The sequence below is a fragment of the Tenrec ecaudatus genome, chromosome 13 (assembly GCF_050624435.1).
Source record: "Tenrec ecaudatus isolate mTenEca1 chromosome 13, mTenEca1.hap1, whole genome shotgun sequence".
Taxonomy (NCBI): Eukaryota; Metazoa; Chordata; class Mammalia; order Afrosoricida; family Tenrecidae; genus Tenrec; species Tenrec ecaudatus.
The window spans coordinates 62,208,068-62,232,586 of record NC_134542.1 but is presented as its reverse complement, the minus strand read 5'-3'; positions in this window follow the sequence as shown (position 1 = coordinate 62,232,586).

Below are 24,519 nucleotides of genomic sequence, written 5' to 3'. Positions count from 1 at the left end.
ATTCATAGTGACTCTACAGGACAGGGTAGAACTGCAACTGTGGGTTTCTGAGATGTTAACCCTTCACAGGAGTGGAAAGCCTCGTCTCTCCCTCATGGAATGGCTAGTGGTTTCAAACTGCTGACCTTTTCGTTAGCAGCCTGACATGTATACCCTCTGTTCCACCAGGGCTCTTGACATAATATACATCTTGAGAGAGAGAGAGAGAGAGAGGTCATTCTCCCCCCCAGATCCTCTAAATTTGTTAAAAATCTGCCCAGTTGTTTTGGTATGACGTGGTTAGCCTTAGACTTTAGATTTATGGAACAAAGGTGAGGCACAGTCGCATACCAGGGAGAAATGCTCAAAGTTCAAAATGAGTTCAAGTGTGTGGTCACAAGGCGCTTTCCCTTTTGATGCACTTCCTAGCATCAACTCTGGTTCAAGGGCCTATTTCACGCCCCTCCCCACCCCTGCCATATGGAAGTCTGGTGGTTTGCCTTCCTGTCTGCCCCAACGCGGAGGTCTGTTCACATGAAAGCTGCCTTCTGCAGTAGGGGCTCCCTGTGCGACCGAGAAAAATGGCGTCTCTGGCCAGTATTGACTTTGTCACATACTTTCCCAGAATTCTCTTCTGAGAGTCAAAGATGAGGGTTTTTTCCTCTCCTCCTACTCCAAGGTCAGGAGTTTGAAGGGAAAGCTGATTTTCCCCGCTATCCACAGGATTATTTTTGTTGAGACTTTAAAGTTGTGATTACATGTGAAAAAGTCCAACCATGCCATGAATTATTAATTAATATCGATGGCCCATCAGTCAGGGCAGTCCATTTATAGCTAGAGATAAGTTAGAGAAAGCCAGGCATCCTAATTGGCACTCTGGGGGAAGCATACGCAGACAACCCCAGCGGAAACCCTCTCTGCACATGGCACATGGAGCAGATCCCCTGCAGACGGTGGTCATGCCACAGAGGTCCGGACAGCTTGCTCTTCCTGCCAGTTTCCAGAGACGGGAGTGCAGAGAAGAGCTACCCACCAATCGGTGTGGAGCTACCCACCCTGCGGCATAAAATCCAAACCATTAATATGCTCCTGCCATTCCAGTTTGGGCTGGGCTCCCCTGAACTGTCCTTCGCCTTGTTGTCTGGAGTCACCTGCACGTTCACAATGACCTGATGGGACGCTTGGGGCTGGGGGGTCTGGGGTGGCCTCCTTCAGATGTTTAGGACCTCGGGAGGTATGCTGGAATGCCTGTGTCCCATCTTGGAGTCTCCAAGATGCCGCAGGGAAGCTAGTCTGGAAGACCTTACACTCGAATGCAGTGGTGGGATTCAAAGGACTTGTCCTCTGGTTTGCTGCCCTCATGACTATTTTAAATAGTAAAAAAATACAGAAAAGCAGTTTATTGTTCCATACAGTAATACTTACATAAGAACAATCAAAGAGGCACACAAAACTAGACTGTAAGCATTTAAAAATATTAATGAAAAGATATTAAACAATACCTGACCAAAAACAGTCAAACTGTTATTTAAGCTTTGTCTATCCTACTTCTGGAGTGGGGTCCTCACTGGCAGTATTCTTTGCTTCTCTGGGAGCCTCATTGGCCGTGTGGCTTATCCTCACCATCTTCCCGTTGTCAGGTCGGAGCACATTCCTGAGGGCAGGCCAGTTAGACCATCGTCATTGTGTCTGAGAGATTAGAAACAGTTAGACCACTTCTCTTCTCTGAAGATATTACGTTCGTCTCTGAAAAAAATCCATTTCCAATGTTTTTAGCTCTTTGAACACTTTGAGGAATTGCATACCTCACTCCTAAAATCTCGTGGGAATTTGGGGGGCAACACAAAGCTGAAATGAATGACAACGTGTCACTGTTTGGCACTTTCCCCCTTTATCTTATGTCTGTTTACTGATATAACAAACGCAAGGTAATAAAAATGTAGTGTTTCATCAAAAGCACACTGATTTTTATGAAAGAAAGAAATATTGCAAGCACAGTTCTGTCTAATTTTCTGTTGCTGTGGACGAAATGAACGTTACTATGGGTGCTTAGAATACGCCTTTGCACAGATGAATGTTAAGAAACACTAAGGAGTGTCCATTTGTGATTTCCACACTGGGTGGCTGCCCAGCTGCCCACATAGACCGAACCCTGATTACAAGTGCCATTTTAACAACTGGGTCACCAAACTGAACAAAAATTAGATGTCATTTCTGCCCAACGAGGATGAACTGGATGAATCCTGCTACTGGTTTTGGGGTAACAAGAAGGTGAAAACTGCAACATCTCAAGATGGACTTAGAAATCGCACAATGTCATGTTTGCCACACTATTGGCCAAAGTGTGTCTCAATGCCAGCCCTGGTTCAAGGAAGGTAAAACTAGATTGCACCTCTCAATGGGGAGGAGCTGCAAACAATGTGTGGTTCTGTTTAATCAACCCCAGGAAGATTGATTTGGGGTTCTGCCACGTTGGACTGTTGGGACTTTCGCTGCATGAAAAGTGTGTCGTCGTGTTGGAAAGGAGTCGTAGAGAGAGCCTGTGTCATGGTGTTTTTATTTTCAGACAAACCCTTCCTATCATGTCCCCCTACATTTCTATCATCATGGTTTCCCTGGGAATCAGAGTCGATTACATCAGAGTTAACTTGTGTCCTCAAACAACAACAGCAACAACAACAACAACACTAAGTTCTAACCCCGGCACTGGAGAATGTGATCTGATTTGAAAACAGGGCCTTCGAGAACGGGATTAGTTGAGATGAGGTCATTAGGATGGGCCCTCCCCTCCTGATGACTGATGTGCTTATAAGAAGAGACGAGTCATAAAAACATGGAGAGAAGGAAGCCACAAGGAGACAGAGAGAGACTGGAGTTACAGTTTCATAAGCTAAAGTTCATCCGGGTTCACCAGAAGCTTGAAGAGGGAAGAAAGTATACCTTACTGAGAGAGCCTTTTGGCGGGAGAACGGCTCTGCTGATATCCTGAATCTACACCTCGAGACCCCAGGAGGATGTGAGAACACATTTCTATTGCTTTAGGTCGCCCAGTTTATGATACTTTTGTTAGAGTAGCTCAAAGAAATTATTTAAAGTCGTTTCGTGGAGAGTAAACTGCATGCTTATCACAGATTGCTTGCCTCTCGCAGTCTGATCTCTCCCCACTTCCCTAGGGCCTTTCCTCATGGTCTCCCTTGGCCAGTTTACTTTCAAGCTCTGGTACAGATTCTCATGCCTAGAACCATCTCCTCTTCTCCCAGCTCCTTATGCTTTCTTTGGGCAGCCTTAGCTAAAGCAGGTGCTTCATTCAAGTACCTACAGCAGCACCTTTGACATCCCTCATTATTGCTGCCTTTAACCTGTATGTGAAGGTGGGTCTCCTGGGCTCTTCAAGCTGCTTGAAGGCAAACACTGATTTCATCCATCTCTGTAGATCTAGCCAGTGTTGGGCGCATAGTAAGGACTCAAAATGTGAATTAACAAATGAATACTCTGTAACTCACGGGAATGTCATGAGGTGGATGGCAATGGGCCTGGCTTTTGTTTTTTTTAGCGGTGGTGGGTGTGGGTGTGGATATGGGGACACATAGCACAGAGCAGAGTCTTCAGATTTATTTGTACATTTGTACATTATATTTTTCACCATCTCTAACCACCACCAGGACCAGGGTCTCTTGTCTCCTTTCGAGCGGATTGGTACAAAGAAGAAAACCATCAAAACGAGGTGGTTGGTAGTTGCTATCGAGTTGGTTCCAACCTTGAGTGACCCTGTCTACAAGAGAACAAAATGTGACCCAGCCCTGCACTGGCTGAAAAATCTCATCTTAACAGAGGCTATAGAGTTCCTGGGAAGCCGAGGCAGACATTTTGCAAGTGCACTTTATCCACTCTGAATAAGATCACTGGGAAACTCCTATCCTAGAATGATGGCAAGTCCTATGAGTCGGTAGCTTTATACCATCATCTGCAGTCTAGTCTTCAGAATTCACTCAGGGTTTCCTTTGCTTGTAGCAAACATAACCCCCAAGCCAAGCTGCCCATGGCCATGAACCTTCCACATCTATGATCACTTGAGAGAAATCACTCTGCCTCAGACCTTGATCAGCCCTGCTCACTCACTGAGGCCACCTGGCCCCTATCACAGCACTGGGCAGCAAAGCCAGCTCATTATTCTCTTTCACCATTCAACAGCTGCTTCAGGATAAGGTAGGGAGCAAGGAGCCAGGCCAGGAGACATGGGAGCAAAATGGAAGAGGCCATTTGGATGGGGGATGTGAGATCAATGCAAGGACTGGAGGGAGGAGCGCCTCCTTTCCCTGAAGCTGTACTGAGCGTGGGAGCGTGGGAAGGTGGCCTTTCTGAGCTCCATCTCCCTGGTTTCCTTATCGGGGGGCCTGTCAAGGGCAGATGCTCCAGCCTTCTCTCGGACACATGATAAAGTATTGGCTACAGAGGAGGAAAATTGAACTTGAAGCTCTATAAACCTTGCCAAATTTCAGTCTATAATTTATTTTCTAATAGCACTCTGAATCTTTTTTTTTCTGTCAAAACTCTTAATCGATATTGATTACCAAATGCATCCAGATCACTTCATAAAGAGTGAAACTTTCTCCTTGATTAGTTGTATCATTATTTGTCCTTATATGACGCCACAGACTGACTGAGGCCTGAAATAAGTGGAGGCTGTAAGTAGAACTGAAGGGAAGAACAGCGATTTTTTTTTCATCTGTGTTAGGCTTTGGATGCATTGCCTCAGTTATCCTCACTTTAAATCTTTGAGGTAGATTCTAGAATTTTCCCCAGATAGGGAAACCGAGTTAGAATGGTTTAGTTGGGTGAATTAGTCAACATAGGTAATGATGGAAAGATCTAGATAAGTCCTGGACTGTTCTAGCTCTATTTAACTCAGTACTCTAAATGTTTTTGAAAGGTCAAAATGTATCAACCCTCCTTCCGTCACCCAATATTTACACCTTCTTCTCACCAATCAATTATTGAATTATCTGACATTTTGCATTCACAACAGCAGTAACATTCCTCCGATCTGACTGTTTTTCACATGAATGGTCCATCTGGCAGTAATGCAGACCGAGGTACGAGGCAAGAGTAACATTGGCTGTGATGATTAAGGTTATGTGTTAGCTTGGCTGAGCCATGGTTTTCAGTGGTTTGGCAATTATGTGATGATGTAATTTGGCAGTTATGTGACACTGTGGTCATCCTTTTTTGCATAATGCAGATTTCAACGCAATGACTGGTCTTTGAAACCTCTCATCTTGTCAATAAAGTGAAGAGAGGGTGCATTGGGAATTTACTAGGCGCTAGCGACTGGATTAGATACTGGACATAGGCTACCTCATTTCATCAAAATAGTCTCTTACTTGCTGAGTGTACATGCAACAGATAACTCTTCCTTTCTGAGACTCAGCATAGCCTAGTGACCAAGTATTGGGCTCTGGCTGTAAGCCTCCTGTGTTTAAAACCAGACTCAGCTACTTAGCAGTTTTTTATATGTCAATAACTTTTTCTGTGCCTTAGTTTCCCCCACCCCCACCCCATCTCTGAGAGAATATAATAGTAGTACCTGCTTAAGGAGTTTAAACATAAATTTTCTAGAGTGTCTGAAATAGTGAGTAACGTGAAGTAAGTTCTATAGGAGCTTGATCAATAAGTAAATTGGCTTTTAAATTGTGGCCAAGAGCAGAGCCATGGTGGGACGTGAAGCCCTGGTAGATAATCGCTCCAGCAAGTAAACCTTTAAAAGAAAAATGCAAATAAAAACCACCTGTCAAATCACGAAATCCCTAAGAAGTTTTAATTCGAGACTATTGCCCAAATGTGTCTATAGAGTGTAAAGAGCTAAATAGTCTAACTTTACACAAAAGACAAACGCTCAGGTTATTTAAATTGTTTAAATAGCAATGGCTATCAATATTGGAGGCTGGTTTAGAGAGAAGAACACTGACATCTATTTCTGAATTATCTGCTCCTAAGACATGTCACACGTGTCCAGCACGGGGCTCATTGTCCCTGCTACTGAGTGGATTACTTATGTGGCTATTTAGATGCTGCCAGGACCACTTTCCACACAACCACAGGCTGTCAGGCAACAGAGTTGGCCGCTGAGAAAGGAAATCACAGGCGGCCAGTTTTACACCGATGCCCACAAGCGCTATTGAACCAGACTGTTATGAGGCTGTCCAGGAAATCCTTGTGCCCTGCAGGTCACTCGTGAAAGCAGCAGGCCCTCTGTAAACATTTGTGGGCGCTCTTCAAGATCAATGCCTGAACCCCGTGTGACACCTTCTTCCCAGGCTGGATTTCATTTACTGACGGCCTTCTTTCCAGCGGCTCTCCGAGGACTGGTGCAGCCCAGTGGGCTATGTCGGGCTGTCGCCCCTCAACCTGCGGACCTCTCCCATACAGTCCATAAAAAGTCCACAGAGAAAGGATCCTTAGTAATGGTTACTATCAATTTTAACCCCAGAATCACGGGACGCATAGAGTTGTAAATGGCTCGCATGCAAGACTTATTAGCTCAAACGAATACTAACCACAAAATTGTCTTGTAAAATCATTTGTACATTGTAAAACTGCATTAGTAGTTACAACACAGTCGGAAGGAAGCCTTTAAAATACTCCGCTTCCCCTTATTTTCCTTGAATTACTACTTCAAGCTCTAAAAAAAGTATTAATATAGGCCCACAAATACTAATTATCGCAATATTATAACTAAACCCTACCCACCCACCCCCACCGCCCCAAATCCTGCAACCACAAAAACATTGGCAGCAACCCAATCACCGCGGGGGCTTTGGTCCCTGCAGAGACACCACGTGATCCGCAGCAGCCTTGTGATTGGCCGATAATGACAATTCTGAATGGGTCGCATTAGAATGCTGAAAAAGTACATTCACATAGAGTTTTATTCGAGCCTTATAGGAAGGAATATTGTTACATATAAGCTTGGTTTATGAAAAAATGTCTTTACAGCCAGCTACAGGGATATTGTTCAATAATTAATATCTGCGGAAATACCGCTCACACATTTTCTAGACACCCCCCCTGACGGGACCACCTGGTTCGCTCCGCACCCAGGACGTCGTCCTAGGGAAACCAAGGCTTCTTCAGACTTTGTTTTCCCTCCTGGTCAAGATACGTGTCTGTTGTCACAAGACGTGGGAGCAAAGTGCGATAGCGGCAGCCTGGGCTTTGAAAAAGGAAGCGGAAGAGGAGAGAAATCAAAATGCCACTGATTTGTAAGGTCGGCGGCTGCGGTGCAAAGATGTTCATATAGACACACAAAAAAGCGTTTACTGCAAAAGAGTGCCCCTTGCTGGCGGCTCCCTGAACTGCACTGGCGTCAGCTGCGAGCCGGGCTCCCCTCCACCTTGTAACCTAAGGCAGCAGCAGCAGCAGGCGCTGCCGGCTAGGGGCCTCCTGCCCCCAGCACACAGCTCACAGCTCACAGCCCCAGACTGGCCGCAGATGTTCCTTTATGACCCGTCAAAATGTTTGCTAAATATCATCTGTTAATTTCCCAAACATCCTGGCTCCACTTCTTTTATGTGTAACCCGACTCAAGGTCTTAAAATAGATGACAGCAAAATAAAGTATAAAATAAAACACGAAACCATGCGTGTGCATTTGTCCTGAAACATCACAAATGTAGCTGCTCGGTCGGATTCTGTCCTCAAGGGCATCCATGTCACCGTTTTTCCAGGGGCTTCTCCACGGGCACACTGGAAAGGTGGTCCCTTGATGATCATGCCCGGTCTTTGGTCTTTGATCACTAGAGTTTGAAGCCATCTGTAGGAAGCCCCCTTGCCCCCCTAGCTCCTCCCGACCCTCCACCCCTTCCCCTACTCCCACTGCATAGCGATCTGGGATCTGGGTGCAACTGTCTGTCAGATGAAGTGACAGCCATCAGCAAGCAGTCTTTCCTGGGAGGGGCTGGCAATCCCTCCAGTCTGGCCCCTGGCACCTCTTGATAAAGGAAGTCCCTCAAGCTCTTCCTGAGGGGTATTTCCTTGTGGGATGGAGTTCCTGCCTGGGAACATGAGCAATCCAAAAGAACAAGTTCTTCGGGGTGAAATAGTGACCACCTAGACTAGACATGGTGTGGTACAACCCTCAAATCACCCACCAGGGTTTCTCAAACCCTCTGTGGACAGAGGCTCAGTTGCTATGGCAACGCCGCCTCCAGCAGTTGCCCAGGTTCCCTCCATTTGGTAAATGGGAGAGAGCTAGCTGGATCCAGGAAGTGGGAGGCAGTGGGGAGGAAACCCACCGGCCAGCAGTGGGTCCTCACCGTCCCCATGAGTCCGTTGTGTGGAGGGGGACGAGGCCAGCTGCGGCTCTGCTCCAGGAAGCTGGGGGCAGACAGCTGGGCTGGGAACCCTCTGTGCGTAGAGGGTCTGCGGAGACAAGCAGCGCTGATTACAGCATCTTTCAGCAGAGCAGCTGCAACTGATGGGTTCCTGACTGGTGCCTCACAGAAGGTCCACCTCAGACTGTCTCCAGCTGCGTGCCTCGAACTCTACCCCAAAGGCTCGACTAGGGTCAGAGTTCTTTAAAGGGGAAAGCGGCTCCATTCGTTTTCCCAACAGATGTTTGTGTGCCTTGGCCTCAACTCTGCAGGAGCTGGAAATGCAAATTCTGGTGCCCTCCCAGAGCTCCTGAGTCAGAAACCCCGGGTGTCACAGGTTCTCTGGGCTATTCTGATGTACATCAGAGTCTGGGAACCTTGGAACCCAAAAGGCCTAAACCAGACTCACTGCTGTCAACTTGAGTCTGACAGCCACCCTATAGGACAGGGTAGAACTGCCCCCGTGGGTTTCTGAGACTGTTACCTTTTATGGGAGGAGGACCTCTTACGTATGTTTCCCCTGAGACGGGGCTGGTGCCTTCGAAATGCTGACCTTGTGGTTAGTAGCCCAACGAGTTATCCACGACGCCACCAGGGCTCTTGAGAGCTGTGGAAGCGTAGGTGAAAAATGAAGAATTCAATGACTATTGCCAATCCTCTAGTAAATAATAGGAATGATGAGAGGTGAACGAAATGGTCACCCCCAACTCGTCAAGGAGCATGACATTAAGTGCAGTGCTCGACGCTCAAAGACTGGGTGTCCCCGCCCTGCCCTCACTCCAATGCTCTGCTCAGTTCGAAAAGCCAAGAACAGTGCCTGCAATTTTGACATTCTTCTTCCATAAGACTATGATTTAAAAAAAAAGAGAGAGAGATCATCAACTTAAAGGTAAGTTGCCAGGGAGCTTCCTGGGGCTCCATCTTTTACATTAACTAAGCGTTGGGCTGCGATCTGAGTGCTCCGCCTTCCGAAACCACCGGCAGCTCGGACTGGACTTTCTACCCCAGTAAGTAGTTCCATCTCAGAAACCCACAGGGGGCTGCTGTGAGTCAGCAGTGGTTGGTATGGGTTTGACAGAAGCCCTGGAGCCCTGGTGGCATAGAGAATTGTGCGTTGGTAGTTAAGGGTTTATTATCAGCCAGACGCCCGGCTGAATACCAATGGTACACCAATTCCTCATTGAATTCTCAGCCCAGCAGGTTACTCACTACACCACCAGGGCTCCTGAGAATTGTGGAAGTGAGGACCACTGAAGTCTGACTTCAGAGGCGGTGAACGGAACTGAAATGCAACTTCCCTTAGAGCCCCGGACCTGGGAAGAGACCACCTCTGCCACTGCCAATAGTGCTCCCGGCGATTTAGCGAATGCTGCCGCTGGACATCTCCCTTCAGCCCCGTGGAGACGTGGCGTCAAGCTCCCAGTGGCACAACCTTGCACTGATGCTGACCCACACGTGTGTAGCCACCAAGCTCCTTGGGAGCAAGGGCGGTGAGACTTTGTCTCACGTACACGTTATCAGGAGAGAGCAGTCTCGGGAAAAGGACCGCGGGCTTGGTTCCTGGAGGAGCAGCCACGACGCGGAAGAGCCTGGACAAGATGGACGGACAGGGTGCCTGCAACAATGGGCTCAAACAGGGCGAGGACTGAGAGGTGGCACAAGACTGAGCAGTGTTTTCTTCTGCTGCACTGAGGATTGCTAAGACGCTGCGCTGGCTTGATGGCACCGGAGCAGAACAAACAGGCCAGGTGTGCTCGGGTAGACCTAGAGGCAGAGCGAGGGCGAGACAGACTGGCACATGCCCGCACATATGTGTATGGGATCCACTGAGGGGTATCTCTATGGGGACTTGCCTTTGCAACAAGCTCGAATGGGCTCCTAACTGCCAGGGCAGCGGTTTGAGCACACCAGCAGCTCCGAGGGCGAACAAGGAGGCTTTTGCTCCTGTCAAGATTTAGAGCCTTGGCTCCCCACGGGGGCAATTTTACTCTGACTTGGTGGCAGTGAGCGAGTTTACCTTTGCTATTAATGTATCTCTGAGTGTGGTGGAGCAGAAAGAGGCCAACGTTATTAAACTTCTTAGAAATAACTAAACCTATTCAGACAATGAGTCACCGGACCTGGGGGCCAGGACTATAGTCTTGGGAGACACCAAGATCAATGGGCATAACACATTCCACAAAGACAATATTCTATGTCTTACTTTGGTGAGTAGCAACTGGGGTCTTAGAAATTTATGAGAAGCCATTATGGTGCAATTAATTATTGGTCTGTTCCTGCTCGGAGCAAAGAGGAATGATGAAAATGGAGGGCACGTAAACCATTAGTGCAGCGAACCAATGGATTCGGAAAACATCATTTCCCAAGACTCTGAGACCGGAAGAACTAGGCAGTGCCACTTTTCATGCTCAACAGCTCTGAAAGGGATCTCATTCGAAGGCCCTGGAGAGAGTGGGAGAAAGTGGGAACAAAACTCAAAATCACAAAAGAAACCAGGCTTATTGGTCAGATAGAGACTATGGCCCTTAGGTCTGGAACTGAATTCACCCCTCACGGTCAGTTTTCAACCAGATGATAGACAGATCTATAAAGGGCTCATTGATAACACCTTAGAATCCACAACTATTTGAGATCAAGGGGACAAAGTTTATGATGATCTGCTCTGTAAGCCATCACCCGGCAGCAGCCACTCGCCATTGACTTAGCACTCTTCTCCCCACAGTGCTGATGTGTCGTTCTGTGCTGTTGAGTTGGCTCCAACTCATTGCGACCATATGGAGGTGCCATCCTCACACTTGCTGTTATATTTGAGCCCATTTCTACGGCCATGTGTCAAACCATCTGATCAAGGGTCTTTGTGCTTTTCCAGGGACTGGTCTCTCTGGATTACATGTCCACAGTATGTGAGACAGTCTCACCATCCTTGCCTCTAAGGAGCATCCTGGCTGTACTTCTTCCAAGACAGATCTGTTCATTCTTTTGGCAGTCTGTGATGCTTTCAATATTCTTAGCCTGCACCGTACATTATTCAGCTGCTCTGCTTGTTTTCCTTATTCAATGTCCGACTTTCAGATGCGTATGAGGTGGTTAAAATCCCACAGCCTGAATCAGGCACGCCTGAGTCCTCAAAGTGACATCCTTGTTCTTCAATATTCTAACGAGGTTGTGGGTAGTAGATTTGCCCAGTGCAATGTGCCATTAATTTCTTGACTGCTGCTTGCCCACAGTGCTAGGCATACACTAATCCACCAACAGATTTGTCTGTTCTGGTCATTTCAGTGAAATCAGGCAGTCTTTTGTGATTGGCTTCTTTTACACACACGTTTTCAAGATGCATCATGTTGTAGGATGCATCACTCCTGCAATTGCTTTTTACTGCTGGAAGGTCTTGCACAGGATGGATCTCTTAGTTGCTGTGGTGTGGGCCAGCTGAGTCCAATGTACGGTGACTCCATGTTTGCCAATGTAGACCTGTGTGCGCCATAGGATTTTCCATGGCCGATTTTGGGAGGAAGTAGATAGCCAGGCTTTTATTTCAAAGCATCTTGGGACAGACTTGAACCTCCAACTTTGTGATTAGCAGCCAAGTTTGTTAACTGTTTCCGGCGCCCCGGGACTCCTATGAATAGAAAGCATTTCATTTCTCTGTTCCTTGGTTGGTGGATATTTGGGTTGTTTGTTTGCAAGTTTTTGTGTGGACCCAGATAGTATTGCTGTGTCCTATGCTAATTGTATGTTTAACTTTTTAAGGAACTGCAAGACTGTCTTCCAAAGTATCCGCACCATTTTAAATTCTCACTAGCAGTGATGAGCGTTAGTTTTTCCCACATCCTCTTCAACACCTGGTACGATCTGTCTTTCTGATTAATACAATTCTAGAGGGTGTGGAGTGACATTGATTTGTGTTTTCCTGATGACTAGCCTGTTTTTGAGCATGGATCTGGCTTCGATTTTGGAACAGATCTCTCTGGCTAAGCACAGACTAGCTGGCAGGAGGGAGAGAAGACGGTAGGAGAAACCAGGAGGTTTCTGTAGCGATGCCTGCGGGAGACGCTGGGGTCAATGTGGTAGCTGTGGAGTGGCGAGAAGTAAGGGGACCTTAAGTTCGGGGGGCTCATGTAAGGACTATGGGACTCCAGGCTCTTGCTGTTGCTAGGTGCTGTCAAGTCACAGAAACACGGCCCAGTCCGCGCCATTCTCACCATTGTTGTGAAGATTGAGCCGCTGGTTCCAGCCACTGTGTCAGTCCATCTGCTTCTCAGTCTTCCTCCTGCCGCAGACCCTCTTCTTTATCAAGCATGATGTCCTTCTTCAGGGACTGATTCTCGTGAGAGCATGCCTGAAGCATGGAGATGAAGTCTTGCCACCCTCTCTTCTAAGTGGTACCTTGCTTCTTCGGATAGTTCACGACACATCCAACATCCTTCACCAACGTCACATTGCAAAGGCTTCGATTCTTCTTCGGCCTTCATTCCTTGTCCATCTTTCACAAGCGTACAAGTCGATGGAAAATACGGACTTAAGCCAGGTGTGTGTTATGACTCACAATGACGTCACTGCTCTTTATTTCTTGAAAGGGAACGTTTTGCAGCAGATTTGCCCAGTGCGATATGCCATTTGATTTCTTGACTGCTGATTCCATCGGCTTTGATTGTGGAGCTAAGTAAAGTGAGATCCTTGACATGTTCAATCTTTTCATTTGTCAAATGCTGCTTCTGAGTGCATCCGTGAGGATTTTTGCTTTCTCCACGGTGACGTGTAATCCAAACTAAAGCTTATTTCTTCTTCTTCCACTGTGGTCACGTCGGTTCTGACTCATAGGGACCCGCGGGACAGAGTAGAACTACTCCATCCCCACAATGGTTACAGCGGAGCCCATTGTTGCAGCCACGGTCTCGGTCCATCTCTTTGAGGGTCTTCTTCTTTGTCGCTGACCCTCTACTTTGCCAAGCAGGCTGCTCAAAGTCCACTTTCTCCTGATAATATGTCAGAAGGATGTGAGAGGGAGTCTCGGCGTCCTCCTGTCTAAGGAACGATCTGCCTTCACTCCTCCCAAGCCTGATCTCCTTGTTCTCTGGCTGTCGTGGCAGTTTCAGTAGTGTTCACCAGAAACATAATACAAACACACCACTTCTTCACCAGCGCTCATGATCCACTCTTTCGTTCTCACACGTATGTGAGATGACTGTGAATACCATAACTTGGGTCCGGCCCACCTCAAAGTGACATCTTTGCTCTTTAATACTTTAGAAAAATCTTTTGCAGCAGATTTGCCCAAAGCAATGTGTCCTTTAATTTCTTGACTGGGCATTCATTTATGTAAATCCAAATGAAATTCTTGACAACATCAATACTTTCTCTCTATATGACGATGTTGTTTATCATGATATTTTATGTATGAAAACTTCAAACTCATTGCCATTGACTCAACTCTGACTCATAGCAACCCTGTAGGGCAAGGTAGAACTGCTCCTGTGGGTTTCGGACCCTGTCACTCCTTACAGGAATAGAACGTTTTGTCTGTCTCCCACCAAGCTGGCTGGTTGTGGTTTCAAACATGTGACCTTGTGGTTAGCCGTCCAACAAGGAATGACTATGCCAGCAGGGCTCCTCTATGTAAACATGTGAATGATTTCACAGCCACAAGACGAACAACAATGCACATGTTAGTAGTGGTGCATCTTCCCTCAGCTCTTCCAAGTTCAAAACCAAAGCCCCCTGCCATGGAGTTGCTTCTGACTCAGAGTGCTCTGTTGGGCGTGCAAGACTGTAAGCCTTTACAGGAGCAGACCGTTTCCCCTTTCCTTCTCAGAGTGGCTGCTGGGCCTGAATCCCAACCGTGTGGTGAGCAGCTCAATACTTAATCCACTACGCAGCACAGAGAGTAGAAGAAAAGGGTAGATTGTTGATGTGAATCTTGATGTGTGCACTGAACTCATTAACTAAAGTCTCATTAACCTCACATTATTCCTATTTCTTGGTTATTTTGAATTGGTGATGTATGGAGAAGGGCTGTGACTTGCCTCTTCATGGTGCTTGGTATTCTTGAAGGGCTAGAGGGGGCTTGATGTAGAGAGACTGCATGCATCAAACCCAGTTCCCTTTATTTTGGGGGCACAGAGAGGGTCTATATTTTCCAACCTCTTTTGTAGCCAGCTATTTCATATGACAAGTTTTGGTCAACTAAGCAGGAATGGACTCTTTATTCCCCAAATGCAGTGATGGCTTATAATGATAAAATCTATTATTTTATTCTTTGCAATACTATGGGCTGGGGAATATCTTTTGAAAAGATATTGCAAAAGCATTTGATACAATTCCACATCTATGATTTAATGGCAGAAAAAGTTACCTCAAAATAGAGCTCCTTTAACTTGCTAAAGCCACATTAATAAATGATAACAAGGAAAACCCCACAGTCATCAAGCCGGCACTGACTCATAGAGACCTGACATATGGTTTCCAAGACTGGAAGCCTTTATAGAACCAGAGCGCCTCATCTATCTTCCTCAGAGAGGCTGGTGGGGTCGAACCCCCCACCTGGCTGTTAACAGTCCAATGCTTACCTGTCAGTGCTACCAGGGCTTGCCAATGAATAGTCAAGTAATTGTCATTCTCTTCATTGTGCATTTTTTGATAGGCAAAGTTCATGACAAAAACATTTCCTTTGAGTAGATTCTGAGGCAGCTCGAAGCAGCTCTGACCAGTAAAATTTACTGAGGTCAGATTCCAAGCACAGAAACATAGCTCATTCCATCTGTTGCCAGACTCTTGGCATGTCAGGAGGGAGATAAATGTTGATTTCAGAATCGTTCCTTGGTTGGACTTTGGATGCAGGAATCGTTGAAAACCTGAAGATTCCCTAAGAACCCCTGGGCTTTCATCAAGACTGTGAAGCAGAAATGCCTCCTTCAGGGTGGGATGGAGGCTGTGGTCTCTTCACATTCCTTTCTTGATGGGGGGGTGTGGCGTCTCCCCTAGAAGAGACATCCTCTGCTGGGGTCTGGGAACAGCCCTCCCTCCCTAACAAGCTCATTCAAGCCAGCTCGTGAGAGTGAACCCTCTTTTTGGTATTCACTCATTTAAATTCTACCAGTTTTTTTTTTAAATAAAGGTTCAGCTTTCATGTCTGGTAATAAAATTATGCTTATTTTTAAACTTCTAAAATGTTCCGACATCCTTGAATTGGATGGGATTTCAATTTATCCAGGACTGCATCATTCAAGAAGAGCCTTGCTATATTTGGCAAATGGTAAGAAAAGAGGCATTAAACTATTTGCTCTCTTAAGTACCATTGAGCAATACTTTTATTCCCTAAATACAAAGCTTTGAAGGCGAATGTGTCTAATAATTAGCTGGTAGACCAGATTACTCAGGAGTCTCTTCTAGTCTCATAAGTAAATAGTATTTCTTTGTTGTAATTATTTATTCTCCCAGGAGACCAGAAAGACTGAAATCTTAACAACATTTTGATGTGTTTCCTCTCCTCCATAATGATTTACTGTGTATACCTAGGAGACTGAGAAACCTCTTTGGGTTCCCCTAGACTAGACTTCTGGAAGATATTTCTCTTTTAAAGGCCCAGGTGTTAAGCTGAACCTCCTGTTTATAGAACGTGAAGGTTATGGCACAAGTCAACAAAAGCTTGGGAGTGCTGTTCTGCTGACATTGCACCCCTCACCCACAGCATTGTGCCTTTATTTCTCTTTCACAATAGCTTGGAGTTAAGGAGGGAGTGTAAAACTTAACTTTGAATTTCCTGGCTTTTGTTGGCTTGTTGAGCAATCTGAATGCTATTGAGTTTTTTCCCACCCCCTTGCTGGGTGGTTGTTATTTTCTGGTGTGCGGTTGTGCATTTTGTTTTTCTAAGAGTGACAATGGTTGGGACATGTCATATTTTTTAATGAATGTGAACTGTAGGTTGCATGTTGACCTGAGAAGTGGAATCGGGAGGAAAAAGTGGTGGGCATGTGAGTTCTTCCCTTGGGCTAGGTAATGTTCTGTGTGAACTTAATTGGACGCCACATTCTTCTTCTTTGTCCCTGAGTTGAATGAGTTGTTATTATGGGAAGACAAGCGCCCAGATGAAAGGGAAGCTTCCTGCCAGCCATCATGGTACTTCCAAACTTAGAGGACACCCATTTGTCCTCCAGGGGAAGCAGGCATCCTATTAGCTCACTGTTTTCATGGATTTACTGTGACCTTGAGCTTGCCCAGTAGAGGGATCTCAGTGGTAGACTTTTCCCTCTTCTTTCTGTTCATTTATTAAAGTTAGTTAGTTGTTCACTTTTCTTATTACGAACGCTGTACCATATACATGTATGTATTTTTGATAGAAAAAATTGTTAAATAAAAATAAGCAGAAAGAGAAAGATGGAAGCATTGCTTTATTAACCATTACTAAAAATGTAGTGATGCAGTGTGTATCTTTCTAGGCATTTTTCTTATGCAAAACGAGATTTTTCAAAAAAGGAACTACACCACCCATGCTGTTTTGTAGCCTGTTCTCTTTTAAACTACAGCCTCAAACACATTTTCACATCAATAATGTACATTTAAAAAGTTTTATGTACAAGAGTAACATATCCATAGTTTCAGAAGAGACGATCACATGGAGCCGTTTGTTCAAGTTTTCGACTTTTGCCTTGTTTGCCTATCGATCTCTGTACCTATCTATCTGCCCGCCACCCCTTGGTTCAGGATCCCTGCTGGCATAGTGGCTGCGTCATAGCAACACCTGAGTAACCTCCACTGACAGACAGGTAAGGGCTGTGCTTGGGATCCATTGGCCAGGTAATTCCTCTCTTCGTGAGATAAAAGAGGCTTTCTACTCTCAGAAAAAGTTACAGTCTCATATGAGGAATTCTGGTAGCCTAGTTACACATTGAATTGCGTCTCCACTCCCAAAGGTAAGGAGGAATTCCAGTCATGTGCCGGTGAATGTGGATCTGTTTGGGTATGGAGCTTTTCTTTTGTTGTGTAAATAAGGTCATGCTGCAGTAGGATGTATCCTAAAGCTAGTACCTTGTGTATTGTATTTATGAATGGGGGGGGGAATAGAACCCGACACAATGGGACCATGCCCTGTAAGGGCCCGTTCATAAGCCAAGGCACAGGACTGCCAGCAGCTGAGAGACGAGGATTGATCTTCTAGAGTGGCAGAGAATAGGCCTGTAAATGCCCTAAACGCAGACTCCAAGCATCCAAAACTGTGAGAGAATACATTTCCATTATAAAATAAAAATAAAAAAAGAGTTGTCATCTCAGAAATCCACAGGGGACTCTTCGACTCTGTCCTATAAGGTAGCTATGAGTCAGTATCAACTCAATGAGCTGTCCCTTGATTAGATGGGCTACAATTTGTGTAAGCACTCAACTCTTCTTTCTCCTGGATTTCAAACTCTGTGAAGGCCTGTCTGTTTTATTACCATTGTCTTTTCAGCAGCAGTTTAGCCACTGGTACATGATAGGCTCTCAGTAAATAATTGATAAATTAATAAAGAATTCTTTAGATTGCTTTCAGTGTTCTCCATGACAAATATTCACTTTGGGCAGGTATGTTTTGTAGATTTTATGCAGTTCTAGAATTTGGATTGCTGACGATAGGCATTGGAAGCCAAACTATATGACTAGGAGGTATCCCGGCTCTCCTCCTTACAAACAGCGGTATGCTGAGGCCGCCACCTAGGAGTCAGCCGCTGGCATCTCTTCCCAACACCGAGTTCAATGGCAGCTGATGGCGGCCAAGGAGAAGGGATTGCATGAACCCACAGAAAGTGGCCAACGCTCCTAACCGGCACCCCTGCCACCCATCTCCCTTTCTTAGAGAGCTGGTTTACTAGCACGCCACTGCCATAGCCATGGAAAGTTCCACAACCCGGAGTTCATTCTTCCCAAGGAAAATGGGAACAAGTAAGTACTAGCACATAGTGGGGCGCCTGCTTCTGTAGCTCCAGGGGGAGGCATTTACATAGAGGTCTATGTAGAGTGCAGGACTGGAGTCTGGGTGAGAAGTCAATAGTTCATGCATTCATGGTGCAAACATTTAGTCCCTCAAGCAACCCATCATTGCAACCAACTATTTAGTTACTCGACTAGTGCTTCCCAAAGTGGGTGATGTCACCCCGTGGCGGGGGGGTTCTGAGGTGCAAAGGGAGATAACTGCACTTTATCTTGGATTATGGGGTGTAGTATAAAAGTTTTTAATGTGCCGGGAGTGTGCTGAGCAGTTTTTGTTTTGTTTTTTTCTGAAAAGGGGATGGCAGGCCAAATAAGTTTTGGAACTTATTTTTATAGATTAGTTTAGATGTTCCAAAAGTGCTCTACCAGTTTATATTCTCACTACATTTCTGCATTCCTTTTCAATGAATGAATGCTATTGATCTCTGACATTTCCCCAGTCTAATTGCTGGAAACTATCTCATCATGCTATTCATTTGCTTTTCATTGATTATTGGTGGAGTCAAGCATCCTTTCCTTTGTTTATTGGCCATTGATATTTCTATGAACTATGTGCTTATGCTCCTTGTCCATTTTCCTGTTAGTGTGTCCTTCCTCTCCTCCCCGCTCCTCTTTCTTCTTAATACTCAATCTGTAAGAGCTCTGCGCACACGTTTCTCTTGCACAATTTGTAAGCCTTTTCTTTGGTTTGTCTTTTGACCTCATTGATCCTGTTTTGATTTTGTGTTTTCTTGACACGTCAAAGATACTTTACATGTAGCAAAATAATCATCCATTGTTTCTGGGTTTGGCATCATGTTTTGAAAGCTACTCTTACATTGTAGCTACAAGCAAGAAATCCCGGCCATCGCAGCATGGCGGTTTTAATAGTTGCAGACTCTCTCATGAACGGATGGACAGCTAGGCTGTCTTCATGTCTGTCTCTCATCAGTATGCTTATTTTGTTATTATGAGTTCAATGCTTACAAACGTACACAAGTATATCTATCCCTGCCATGGCCATTTTAAATGCACGGAATGACAAATAACGTTTAGTCTCGCCAACAGCTCAACATCCTGGTAACTCCATTGTGGCATCTCAGATGACTCGTTCGCATTGGGGACATCAGATGTCACCCTCACGATCTGGGCAGGAAGCGGGTATGGTTGGACTGAGGAAATCAGGAATCTGTGAAGCCGTATGTTCATATCGAGATTTGGGGATGCGTCAGCAGTCTCTTTTTCTCTTCACTAAGAGGACACCTCAATGTCTTTCCCATTCTGGTAGTTTTTTACGTCGCCACCCCATAAATCCAAATGGAAGACTGGAAATGGTTGGCTTGGTTCTTTATCGGGTGTGGGCTGATGAAAGCGGGAGCGGCTGCCTAACGCTCATTGTGACGTCTCACCAGAGAGGAGACGGCCAGGAAGCCGATGCTGGAGACGCTACACAGGACAATTAGGAGAAGCGCCTGCGAGGGAGCCGGCTCTACGGAATCTGCTGTGAATCCCGAGGTTCAGCTGGCGACTGGGAGTGGAAATGTGGTCTGAAGACGTCTGATACACACCTGGTGTGGGCTGTCACGCTGCAAATTCACCAAAGGGTGTAGGGCTGATTTCACACAAGAGTTCACCCAGTGATTTACGTGGGTGCAGCCGCGGGATCAGATGACAGCGGTGAGCCAATCGACAGCACAGCTGCCTGCGGCTGACAATCAGCGGATGCAGAGAGATGTCAGCAGCCACTGTGACTGAGAAGTGGGAGGGCGTAATGACATTTACATCGATGTTTTCAGCCGCAATTGCTACATGCTCTCTCCGCCGTTGCAAGATGCAGTATGTTGATGGTACAATAAATCCCCACCCCCCTTCTTTCTTTAAGACGTTCTGACCCAAATCTGATCAAAAGGTGAGGGTTTGTTTGTTTTAACAAGGCAGGATTATGCTGTCCTGATAGTTGAGCAATGTCCTCTGCATAGACATTGATGAATATTTCAAGGGGCATCGAGCTAATCCTTGTCACTTTAAAAGATGCAGTGGTTACACCCGCTCAAACTCTGAGACTCAGACTGGAGAAAGATGACAATTTGGTCAGACGGAATTGTGCTCTGTGGAGAGCCACACGCTCCCACGTTCTTCTGGGGGAAAGGGAAAACAAAGATTTCAATGAAAGAACACACGGGTTACATTTGAACGTTTATTTGTTTTTAGCGCTAGGAGAGCTCTCACACTTTTCTAGTATTTTTTTTAAAGGTAAAGCTGACAAAAACATCAAAACAAAACACAGCCATGGAAACCGGGAATGACAACGACAGAGTTTTAAAGGCAAATTTACCAAAGCACCAAGAAAGCAATAAAGACAGCTACCTACGTCCGATGAGCACTGAGCACTGGCTTGCTGTTCTCTCCGGGGAAAGAGAGCGTTTATTTGCCTTTTCTGATTCCCCATGTGGACAGCTAGTCCAGGCCAGAGTTGTGGACTTACTAGAAATGCCATGACAGTCTGAGGCCAGACTCTGAGCTGTCATCTTGGTGAGTGGCCATGAGTCGGAAATGACGATACCTTGGAACAGGGCTCTGATGTCAGACTGCACGTCTTCACCTACAAACGAGGTCTCAGCTTCTGAGAAGAAAGTTTCATGAATATCTCCAATGAGATAGAGAAGAGGCCGAGACTCTTGCCTTTTTCAGATAAGCTAAATGGTCTTCAAGCAGGAGGAAATTCGAGTGGCTAGCTGTTGGGTCGAGAAGGGCCTAGCGCTTGTTCTAGCCCAGAGGAGAGAAGCAGGACAGGGTGCTTGTGTTCGGGACGGTCACCCATGGGAGGTGCTATGCTTCACTCTGGCATTAGTCTCCTAGGACTATGGAGTTCTCTGTGCCCTGATGGCAAGAATTGGCTCACCACTATCTCAAAATGACCGGGTTATAGGGTCCAGGAGGTGAGCCTCTCATTGCATTCATCGCCATGTAATCAGAACCTTACACTGGGGGTGTAAAAATGGTGGTGGCATCAGAGGTCCTCTGACTTCACAAGGGGAAGGATCAGCATCAGCAACATTAATCCAAGGCTGATTCCCACGAAGGACCTACCTCTTCTCTCCAACCTTTTACCAACTCTGACACTAGCTGCCCCTTCCACGCACTCTCCACACCGCCCCTGGGTTGTACGATCCATTGCAATGGTCACCCCAACACTTAGACCATAGTCACGGTCATGGGGTTTATTAGGGAAGGAATAGGTCCGACTCAAGGACAGTTCTCCTATCAGGACTGCTTCTCGGCCTGGCCTGCAGGCAGACTTCTCCCTTGGCCTCTCAGCCTGGCCTTTTTCCTTTCCGGACTGGGCAGTGTTTCAGTCTGATGCACATAGGCTCTTTCTGAGTTGGAACTGACTGGGTCCCTAACAGCAATAAGTCAAAAAATATTTATTACATGCCCAGGGGAGACAGGTACAGGATTGGTGAGGCCTCAACACTTTAGCTCTGCCAGAAAGAACCCAGAGGTCCCCTACTCTGCAAGTCATTGTTGGCCTGAAGGAATTCAGCATTCTTGGTCTATGGCAGTGGTTCCCATGCTTGCTAATGCCATGACCCTTTAATACAGTTCCTCATGTTGTGGTGACCCAACCATAAAATTATTTTCATTGCTATTTCATAACTATAATTTTGCTAGTTATGAATCGGGCCACCCCTGTGAAAGGGGTGTGAAAGGGTAGTTCAACCCCCAGGTTGAAAACCGCTGTTCTATGGGGTGGTATACCCACTGTAGTCACCTTGCTTTGGTCACCTTGTTGCATGTGCCAGGAAACCCACCATGCGATCTCACTTTAGTCTCCTGGTTCTGCTGCCACCAAGCCTCTGTCCCTGGGTTCTGCCATGCTTGCCATCACGTCTCATCATGCTCACTGTCTCAGGTGTCCCACTCTCTTGTCTCCTAGGTATAGGAGGTTCTCAGCACAGGCACTTTGCGGCCTCAGGGTGCACTCTCCTACTAGGTATTTTTCCCATCTAGCATGCTGGCTTTCTTTAAGCCTAATGATTGTAAAACTAATTCTCTTGTTAGGGTTTCCGTCACCTTATTTATATGCTCCCATCATTCATAAGAGTTCCATGCATTATTAGCAAGTTGTCTACTAGCCTTGGTTGCTCACAAGCACCTTATTTGCATAGTCCCACCCAATCGTTCTATGGGTGTCATAAGACCTGGCTGGAGAACCATATTAAGTAATTCACAGCACCATATCTTTGCAGTAGCCACTAAATATGGCATTACTGGTGAAGTGAATAAACGGTAGCATTTAGGGCATTTTTGCAGAGGCTCATTTTATTTGTATCTCAATAAATATTCAGTTTTATACCAAGTTTTGGGTTTGCAGTGTTACATCCATTTTCATCAGAGAGCCTCTCAAATAATATGAAAACTTCAGACCCTATCAAACCTGAACCTACCTTGAACAGGCATGCATTACCTATCCATTTACCTATTGTTGTTTGGTGCCATCAGGTTCTTTCTTACTCACAGTGGTCCTGTAGGAAACCCTGCCTTGTGCCGAGCCATCCTCAGAATTGTTGCCAGGTTGGAGCCCATTGTTGCAAACGCAGTTTCAGTCCATCTGGTTGAGGGTCTCTGTCTTTTTCACTGACCCTTTAGCAGGCATGTGGTTCTTCTCCAGGTTCTGTTCCCTCCTGATACCCCCACGTGACTCAGCGTGACCCGACAGGACAGGGTAGAACTTCCCCTGTGGGGGATCCAAAGAACATGAGACAAAGTCTTACCAACCTCACTTCTAAGGAGCATTTCAATTGTACTTCTTCCAAGATAGATTTGTTTCTTCTCTTGGTAGCCCATGGTACTTGTGTTAGGCCGGATTGACCAAATAAACAAATCCAGTGACACTCATATATGTGTAAGAAAGAGCTTTGTATCAAGAAGTAATTGTATTTCGGGAAAACATCCCAGGCCCGTCCAACTCAAGTCTGCAAGTTCTATACTGTCCATAATCCCCTTCAGACTCATGCAGCCACAGGCAATGATGCAAATGCGGGAAAACCACAGGGCAGTGGGTGCAAAGTCTTGTGGATCCAGTGGTGGTGAAAGCATCACAGCGTTCTGGCAGGTCTCAGCATGGATCATCGACTGGAAGTTGAAGGCAGAAAGAGAGAGGGGCCAGCCTCCAGAGAGCCGTTTATATCGACAGCACCTCCAAAGGAAGTCATCAAGCTGTCACCTGATTGACAACTAAACTCTGCCCATATATTCCTATAGGTACCATGTTGGCTTAAAAGACCCAACTATCACACTTGTCCATATTCTTCATCAAGATTATAATTCAAATACATTAAGTCTTCTTTGTTAACTTTACTTATTGTCCAGCTTTCACATACATATGACATAATTGAAGATATGACTTGGGTCAGGAGACACATCCTCAAAGACATATTTTTGCTTTCGAACACATTAAAGAAGTGTTTTGTAGCAGATTTTCCCAATGGAATATGTTTGCTTGATTTTTTGATGGCTGCTTTCTGGGTGTTGATTGTGGACTGTTGGTTGTCTTCGTGAGTCAAAACAAAACAGACAACAATGGTGTCTGGAATGGATAAAATCAAACTTGGTCAATCAGAGGCTTACCAAAGAATTCTAAAAAAATAATTTACCCCAATTAATTCAGATAGTTAAATTTTTGGTTCTTATTTGTCAACTTAAGGCTAGAACGCAACTGTGTCTACGCCTCTTGCCTTATGGTGTTCTGAGTGATTGCCGCAGACTTGAGTGCATCTTTGGAGGTAAAAGAGATAGAGCGACCATTTTGTGCTTGGGCTTTTGTCCTTTTCTACTAAGGAAAAGGTTGGAGGTTCAAGGCCATCCAGAAACTTCTCAGAAGAAAGGCCTGACAGTCTACTTAAATCAGCCATTTAAAACTCTGTGGAGCACCGTTCTATTCATAGGGTTTCCATGTGCAAGAATCAACTTGACCGCAACTAATTGACTGGTTTTGTGCCTGACACGGTGCTGAGTGCTTCACATGCGTTCTTGCACTCACTGTATTGTTCCCATTTCTCAGATGCAGAAAGTGAAGCGCAGCAAAGTGTAATTTCACCCTGTAAAAACTTGCGACTATTCACTGGAAACGTTGCGAGTTGAATTTTGATCTGCTGAATCCCAAACCCTATGTTCTCTACAAATCTATGTTAGACAACAGTGAGAAAATCGATGGCCTTCCTTGTAATTGT